Genomic DNA, 10,238 nt, shown 5'->3' on the forward strand with positions numbered 1-10,238 from the left:
GAAATCAAAAACCACTTTTCATCGGCTCGATTCCAATCGAATAAGACTAGCAATTCTCCAAAAATGCACAATCCCGAATTTATTATGAAATCAAAAACCACTTTTCATTGGCTCGATTCCAATCGAATTAGACAAGCATTTCGCCAAAAATGAACAAGCCTGAAGTTATCATGAAATCATAAACCACTTTTCATTGGCTCGATTCCAATCGAATAAGACTAGCAATTCGCCAAAAACGAACAAACCCGAAGTTATCATGATATCAAAAATGACTTTTTATTGGCTCGATTCCAAATGAATTAGACTAGCAATTCGCCAGAAACGAACAAACCCGAAGTTATCATGATATCAAAAATGACTTTTTATTGGCTCGATTCCAAATGAATTAGACTAGCAATTCGCCAGAAACGAACAAACCCGAAGTTATCATGATATCAAAAATGACTTTTTATTGGCTCGATTCCAAATGAATTAGACTAGCAATTCGCCAGAAACGAACAAACCCGAAGTTATCATGAAATCAAAAGCCACTTTTCATTGGCTCAAGTTATCATGAAATCAGAAACCACTATTCATTACCTCGATTCCAATCGAATTAGACTAGCAATTCGACAAAAACGAACGAACCCAATGCTATCAAGAAATCAAAAACCACTTTTCATTGGGTCGATTCCAGTCTAATTAGACTAGCAATTCGTCACAAACGAACAAACCCGAAGTTATCATGAAATCAAAAACCACTTTTCATCGGCTCGATTCCAATCGAATAAGACTAGCAATTCGCCAAAAATGCACAAACCCAATGTTATCATGAAATCAAAAACCACTTTTCATTGGTTTGATTCCAATCGAATTAGGCAAGCAATTCGCCAAAAAAGATCATACCCCAAGTTATCATGAAATCAAAAACCACTTTTCATTGGCTCGATTCCAATCGAATTAGACGAGCAATTCGCCAAAAATGAACACACCCAAAGTTATAAAGAAATCAAAAACCACTTTTCATCGACTCGATTCCAATCGAATAAGACTAGCAGTTCGCCAAAAATGCACAAGCCCGAAGTTATCATGAAATCAAAAACCACTTTTCATTGGCTCGATTCCAATCGAATTAGACAAGCAATTCGCCAAAAAAAATAAACCCGAAGTTATCATAAAATCAAAAACCACTTTTCATTGGCTCGATTCCAATCGATTTAGACTAGCAATTCGATAAAAAGAACAAACCCAAAGTTATCTTGAAATCAAAAACCGCTTTTCATTTGCTCAATTCCAATCGAATTAGACAAGTAATTCGCCAAAAATGAATGAGCCCGAAGTTATCATGAGATCAAAAACAAATTTTCATTAGCTCGATTCCATTCGAATTAGACTAGCCATTCCCCAAAAATGAACAAACCGAAGTGATCATGAAATTAAAAACCAATTTTCATTGGCTCGATTCCAATCGAATTAGAGCAGCAATTCGCTAAAAATGAACAAACCTGAAGTTATCATTACATCAAAAACCAATTTTCATTGGCTCGATTCCAATCGAATAAGACTAGCAATTCGCCAAAAACGTATAAACCCAAAGTTATCGTGAAATTAAAAACCACTTTTCAACAGATGGATTCCAAACGAATTAGACTAGCAATTCGCCAAAAACGAACAAACCCGAAGTAATCATGAAACCAAAAGCAACTTTTCATTGGCTCAATTCCAATTGAGTTACACTAGCAATTCGCAAAAAACAAGCAAACCCGAAGTGATCTTGAAATCAAAAACCACTTTTCATTGGCACGATTCAAACCGAATTAGACTAGCAATTCGCCAAAAACGAACAGACCCTAAGCTATCATGAAATCAAAAACCACTATTCATCGGCTGGATTCCAATCGTGTTAGACTAGCAATTCGTCAGAAACGAACAAACCTAAAGTTATCTTGAAACCAGAAACCACTGTTCATTGGCTCAAGTCCAATTGAGTTAGACTAGCAATTCGCCAAAAACGAACAAACCCGAAGTTATCATGAAATCAAAAGGCACTTTTCATTGGCTCAATTCAAATCAAATTACATAAGCAATTCGCCAGAAATGAACAAATCGAAAGTTATTTTGTAACCAAAAACCACTTTTCATTGGCTCGATTCCAATTGAGTTAGACTAGCAATTGGCTAGAACCGAACAAACCCGAAGTTATCATGAAATCAAAAGTCACTTTTCATTGACTCGATTCAAATCGAATTATAAAAGCAATTCGCCAAATACGAACAAACGCGAAGTTGTCATGAAATCAAAAACCATTATTCATTACCTCGATTCCAATCGAATTAGACTAGCAATTCGACAAAAACGAACAGGCCCGATGTTATCAAGAAATCGAAAACCACTTTTCATTGGGTCGATTCCAGTCTAATTAGACTAGCAATTCGTCACAAACGAACAAACCCGAAGTTATCAAGAAATCAAAAACCATTTTTCATTGGCTCGATTCCAATCGAACTAAACTAGCAATTAGCCATAAATGAACAAACCCAAAGTTATCATGAAATCAAAAACCACTTTTCATTGGCTTGATTCCAATCGAATTAGAGTAGCAATTCGCCATAAACGAACAAACCCGAAGATATCATGAAATCAAAAACCACTTTACATCGGCTCGATTTAAATTGAATAAGACTGGCAATTCGCCAAAAATTTACAAACCCAAAATTATCATGAAATCAAAAAACACTTTTCATTGGCTCGATTCCGATCGAATCAGGCAAGCAATTCGCTAAAAAATGAACGAACCCTAAGTTATCATGAAATCAAAATCCACTTTTCATTGGCTCGATTCCAATCGAATTAGACGAGCAATTCGCCAAAAACGAACACACCCGAAGTGATCAAGAAATCAAAAACCGCTTTTCGTTTGCTCGATTCCAGTCGAATTATACTAGCATTTCGCCACAAATGAACGATCCTAAAGTTATCATGAAATCAAAAACCACTTTTCAGTGGCTCGATTCCAATCGAATTAGACTAGCAATTCGCCAAAAACGAACAAGTCCAAAGTGATCATGAAATCCAAAACCACTTTTCATTGGCTCGATTCCAATCGAATTAGACTAGCAACTCGCGAAAAACGAACAAACCCGAAGTGATCTTGAAATCCAAAACCACTTTTCATTGGCTCGATTCCAATCGAATTAGACTAGCAATTCGCCAAAAATGAACAGACCCGAAGTTATCATGAAACCAAAAATCACTTTTCATTGGCTCGATTCCAATTGAGTTAGATTAGCAATTCGCCAGAAACAAACAAGCCCGAAGTTATCATGAAATCAAAAGCTGGTTATCATTGGCTCGATTCAAATCGAATTGGACTAGCAATTCGCCAAAAACGAACAAACTCGAAGTTATCATGAAATCATAAAACACTTTTCATTAGCTCGATTCCAATCGAATAAGACTAGCAATTCGTCAAAAAGAACAAACCCAAAGTTATCATTAAATCAAAAATCACTTTTCATTGGCTCGATTCCAATCGAACTGGAATAGGAATTTGACAAAAATGAACAAACCCTATGTTATCATGAAATAAAAAACCACTTTTCATTGGCTTGATTCCAATCGAATTAGACTAGCAATTCTCCAAAAATGAACAAACCTCAAAAATCACTTTTCATTTGCTCGATTCCAAATGAATTAGAGTAGCAATTCGCTAGAAACGAACAAACCCGAAGTTATTTTGTAACCAAAAACCACTTTTCATTGGCTTGATTCCAATTTAGTTAGACTAGCAATTCGCCAGAAACGAACAAACCTGAAGTTATCTTGAAATCACAAACCACTTTTCATTGGCTCGATTCCAATCGAATTAAACTAGCAACTCGCGAAAAACGATTGAACCCGAAGTTATCATGAGATCAAAAACGCTTTTCATTTGCTCGATTCCAATCGACTTAGATTAGCAATTCACCAAAAATGAACAAACCCGAAGTGATCATGAAATCAAAAACTACTTTTCATTGGCTCTAATCCAATCGAATTAGACTAGCAATTCGTAAAAAACAAACAAACCCGAAGTTATCATTAAATTAAAAACAACTTTTCATTGGCTAGTTTCTAATCGAATTTGACTAGCAATTCGCCAAAAACTAACAAACCTGAAGTTATGATGAGATCAAAAACCACTTTTCGTTGTCTCAATTCCAATCGAATTAGACTAGCAATTCGCCAAAAAATGAACAAACCTAAAGTTATCATGAGTTCAAAAACCACTTTTCATTGGCAAGATTCCAATCGAATTAGACTAGCAATTCGCCAAAAATGAACAGACACGAAGTTATCGTGAAATCAAAAACCACTATTCATTGGCTCAATTCCAATCGAGTTACACTAGTAATTCGTCATAAATGAACAAACCTGAACTTATCTTGAAATCAAAAAGCACTTTTCATTTGCTCAATTCCAATCGAATTAGACAAGTAATTCGCCAAAAACGAATGAACCCGAAGTTATCATGAGATCAAAAACCTCTTTTCATTAGCTCGATTCCAATTGAATTAGACTAGCCATTCCCCAAAAATGAACAAACACGAAGTGATCATGAAATCAAAAACCCATTTTCATTGGCTCGATTCCAATCGAATTAGACTAGAAATTCGCCAAAAATGAACAAACCTGAAGTTATCATTAAATCAAAAATCACTTTTCATTGGCTGGATTCCAATCTAATAAGACTAGCAATTCGCCAAAAACGTATAAACCCAAAGTTATCGTGAAATAAAAAATGACTTTTCATCGGCTCGATTCCAAACGAATTAGACTAGCAATTCGCCAAAAACAAGCAAACACGAAGTTATCATGAAACCAAAAACCACTTTTCATTGGCTCGATTCCAACTGAGTTAAACTAGCAATTCGACAGAAACGAACAAACCCAAAGTAATCATGAAATCAAAAGCTACTTTTCATTGGCTCGATTCAAACCAAATTAGACTAGCAATTCGCAAAAAATGAACAAACCCGAAGTGATCATGAAATTAAAAATCACTTTTCATTGGCTCGATTCCAATCAAATTAAACTAGCAATTTGACAAAAACAAACAAACCCTAAGTTATCATGAAATCAAAAACCACTATTAATCGGCTCGATTCCAATCGAGTTAGACTAGCAATTTGCCAAAAACGAAGAAACCAGAAGTTATCATGAAATCAAAAGCCACTTTTCATTGGCTCGATTAAAACCGAAGTAGATAAGCAATTCGCCAAAAATGAACAAACCCGAAGTTATCATAAAATCCAAAACCACTTTTCATTGGCTCATTTCCAATCGAATATGACTAGTAATTCGCTAGAAACGAACAAACCCGAAGTTATCATGAAATCAAAAACCAGTTTTCATCAGCTCGATTCCATTCGAATTAGACTAGCAATTCGTCAAAAACGAACAAACCTCAAGAACAACTTTTCATTTGCTCGATTCCAAACGAATTAGACTAGCAATTCGCCAAAAATGAACAAACACAAAGTTATCATGAAATCAAACGCAACTTTCAATTGGCCTGATTCAAACCAAATTAGAATAGCAATTGGCCAAAAATGAACAACCCCGAAGTCATCATGATATCAAAAAATGACTTTTCACTGGCTCGATTCCAATCGAATCAGACTAGCAATTCGTCAAAAATGGACAAACCCGAAGTTATCATGAAATCAAAAACCACTTTTCATTGGCTCGATTCCAATCGAATTAGACTAGAAATTCGCCATAAATGAACAAACCCGAAGTTAACATGAAATCAAAAACCACTTTTCATCGGCTCGATTCCAAACGACTAAGACTAGCAATTCGCCAAAAATGCACAAACCCAAAGTTATCATGAAATCAAAAACCACTTTTCATTGGTTCGATTCCAATCGAATTAGACAAGCAATTCGCCAAAAAAGAACAAACCCCAAGTTATCATGAAATCAAAAACCACTTTTCATTGGCTCGATTCCAATCAAATAAGACTAACAATTTGCCAAAAATGCACAAGCCCGAAGTTATTATGAAATCAAAAACCACTTTTCATTGGCTCGATTCTAATTGAATTAGACTAGAAATTCGCCAAAAATGAACAAACCTCAAAAACAACTATTCATTTGCTCGATTCCAAATGAATTAGACTAGCAATTCGCCAAAAAAGAACAAATCTAAAGTTATCTTGAAACCAAAAACCACTTTTCATTGGCTGAAGTCCAATTGAGTTAGACTAGCAATTCACCAGAAACGAACAAACCCGAAGTTATCATGAAATCAAAAGCCACTTTTCATTGGCTCGATTCAAACCGAATTATGCAAGCAATTCGCCAAAAATAAGCAAACCCAAAGTTGTCATGAATCAAAAATCACTATTCATTACCTTGATTCCAATGGAATTAGACTTGCAATTCGACAAAAATGAACAAACCCGAAGTTATCAAGAAATCAAAAACCACTTTTCATTGGCTCGATTCCAGTCTAATTAGAGTAGCAATTCGTCACAAACGAATAAACCCGAAATTATCAAAAAATCAAAAACCACTTTTCATTAGCTCGATTCCAATCGAACTAGACTAGCAATTAGCCATAAATGAACAAACCCAAAGTTATCATGAAATCAAAAACCACTTTTCATTGGCTTGATTCCAATCAAATTAAACTAGCAATTCGCCATAAACGAGCAAACCCGATGATATCATGAAATCAAAGACCACTTTACATCTGCTCGATTCAAATTGAATAAGACTAGCAATTTGCCAAAATTACACAAACCCCAAGTTATCATGAAATCAAAAAACCACTTTTCATTGGCTCGATTCCGATCGAATCGGGCAAGTAATTCGCCAAAAAACTAACGAACCCTAAGTTATCATGAAATCAAAATCCACTTTTCATTGGCTCGATACCAATGGAATTAGACGAGCAATTCGCCAAAAATGAACACACCCGAAGTGATCAAGAAATCAAAAACCACTTTTTATTTGCTCGAGTCCAGTCGAATTAATCTAGCAATTCGCCAGAAATGAACGAACTCGTTATCATGAAATCAAAAACCACTTTTCAATGGCTCGATTCCAATCGAATTGGACTAGCAATTCACAAAAACCGGACAATCCCGAAGTGATCATGAAATCCAAAACCACTTTTCATTGGCTCGTTTCCAATCGAATTAGACTAGCAATTCGCCAAAAATGAACAAACCCAAAGTTATCATTAAATCAAAAACCACTTTTCATTGGCTCGATTCCAATCGAAATAGACTACAATTCGACAAAAACAAACAAAGCCCAAGTCATAATGAAATCAGAAACCACTTTTCATTGGCTCGATTCCAAACGAATTAGACTAGTAATTAGCCAAAAATGAACAAACCCCAACTTTTCATGAAATCATAAGCCACTCTTCACTAGCTCGATTCCAATCGAATAACACTAGCAATTCACTAAAAACGAACAAACCCGAAGTTATCATGAAATGAAAAACCACTTTTCATTAGCTCGATTCCAAACGAATTAGACCAGCTATTCGCCAAATACGAATAAACCCGATGTTATCATGAAACCAAAAACCACTTTTCATTGGCTCGATTCCAATTGAGTTAGACTAGCAATTCACCAGAAATGAACAAACACGAAGTTATCATGAAATCAAATGCCACTATTCTTTGGCTCGATCCAATCCACTTAGACTAGCAATTCGTCGAAAATGAACGAACCCGAAGTTATCAAGAAATCAAAAACCACTTTTCATTGGCTCGATTCCAATCGAATTAAACTAGCAATTCGCCATAAATGAATAAACCAGAAGTTATCATGAAATAAAAAACCACTCGTCATCGGCTCGATTCCAAACGAATTAGACAAGCAATTCGCCAAAAATGAACAAACCTGAAGCTAACATGAAATCATAAACCAATTTTTATTGGCTCGATTCCAATCAAATTAGACTAGCAATTCACCAAAGACGAACAAACCCGAAGTTATCATGAAATCAAAAACCACCTATCATTGGCTCAATTCCAATTGAATTAGACAAGCAATTCACCAAAAAATGAACAAACCCTGAGTTATCATGAAATCAAAAACCACATTTCATTGGCTCGATTCCAATCGTATTAGGCAAGCAAATCGCCAAAAAAGAACACATCCGAAGTTATCATGAAATTAAAAACAACTCTTCATTTGCTCGATTCCAAACGAATTAGAATACAATTTGTAAAAAATGAACAAACCCAAAGTTATCATGAAATCAAAAACCACTTTTCATTGGCTCGATTCAAATCGAATTAGACTAGCAATTCGCTAAAAACGAACAAACCCGAAGTTATCATGAAATCAAAAACCACTTTTCATTAGCTCGATTCCAAACGAATTAGACCAGCTATTCGCCAAATACGAACAAACCCGATGTTATCATGAAACCAAAAACCACTTTTGATTGGCTCGATTCCAATTGAGTTAGACTAGCAATTCACCAGAAATGAACAAACACGAAGTTATCATGAAATCAAATGCCACTATTCTTTGGCTCGATCCAATCCACTTAGACTAGCAATTCGTCGAAAATGAACGAACCCGAAGTTATCGAGAAATCAAAAACCACTTTTTATTGGCTCGATTCCAATCGAATTAGACTAGCAATTCACCATAAATGAACAAACCGGAAGTTATCATGAAATCAAAAGCCACTCTTCATCGGCTCGATTCCAAACGAATTAGACAAGCAATTCGCTAAAAATGAACAAACTTGAAGCTATCATGAAATCAAAAACCAATTTTTATTGGCTCGATTCCAATCAAATTAGACTAGCAATTCGCCAAAAATGAACAAACCCGAAGTTATCATGAAATCAAAAACCACCAATCATTAGCTTGAATCCAATTGAATTAGTCAAGTAATTCACCAAAAAATGAACAAACCCTAAGTTATCATGAAATCTCAAACCACATTTCATTGGCTCGATTGCAATCGAATTAGACGAGCAAATCGCCAAAAAAGAACACATCCGAAGTTATCATGAAATTAAAAACAACTTTTCATTTGCTCGATTCCAAACGAATTAGAATACAATTCGTAAAAAATGAACAAATCCAAAGTTATCATGAAATCAAAAACCACTTTTCATTGGCTCGATTCAAGCCGAATTAGACTAGCAATTCGCTAAAAACGAACAAGCTTGAAGTTACCATGAAATCGAAAACCACTTTTCATTGGCTTGATTCCAATCAAATTAGACTAGCAATTCACCAAAAACGAACAAACCCGAAGTTATCATGAAATAAAAAATCACTTTTCTTTGGCTCGATTCCAATCGAATTAGACTAGCAATTCGACAAAAATGAACAAACTCGAAGTTATCGTGAAATCAAAATCCACTTTTCACTGGCTCGATTACAATCGAATTAGTCTAGCAATTTGCCAAAAACGAACAAGTCCGAAGTTATTATGATATCAAAAACCACATTTTATTGGCTCGATTCCAATCGATTAAGACTAGCAATTCGCCAAAAATGTACAAACTTGAAGTTATCATGAAATCAAAAGCCACTGTTCATTGGCACGATTCCAATTGAATTAGATAAGCAATTCACCAAAAATGAACTAACCTGAAGTTATCATGAAACCAAAAACCACTTTTCATTTGCTCGATTCCAATCGAATTAAATTAGCAATTCATCAAAAATGAACAAACCCGAAGTTATCATGAAATCAAAAACCACCTATCATTGGCTCGATTCCAATTGAAATAGATAAGCAATTCGCCAAAAAATGAACAAACCCTAAGTTATCATGAAATCAAAAACCACCTATCATTGGCTCGATTCCAATTGAAATAGATAAGCAATTCGCCAAAAAATGAACAAACCCTAAGTTATCATGAAATCAAAAACCACTTTTCATTGGCTTGATTCCAATCGAATTAGACAAGCAATTTGACAAAAATGAACACACCCAAAGTTATCATGAAAACAAAAACTACTTTTCATTGGCTCGATTCCAAACGCATTAGAATACAATTCGCCAAAAACGAAAAAACCCGAAGTTTTCATGAAATCAAAAACCACCTTTCATATGCTTGATTCCATCAAATTAGACAAGCAATTCGCTAAAAAACGAACAAACCCTAAGTTATCAAGAAATCAAAAACCACTTTTCATTGGCTCGATTCCAATCGAATTAGATGAGCGATTCGCCAAAAATGAACACGCCTGAAGTTATCAAGAAATCAAAAACCTCTTTTC

This window comes from Olea europaea, unplaced genomic scaffold, assembly GCF_002742605.1.
Source record: "Olea europaea var. sylvestris unplaced genomic scaffold, O_europaea_v1 scaffold1034, whole genome shotgun sequence".
Lineage (NCBI taxonomy): Eukaryota > Viridiplantae > Streptophyta > Magnoliopsida > Lamiales > Oleaceae > Olea > Olea europaea.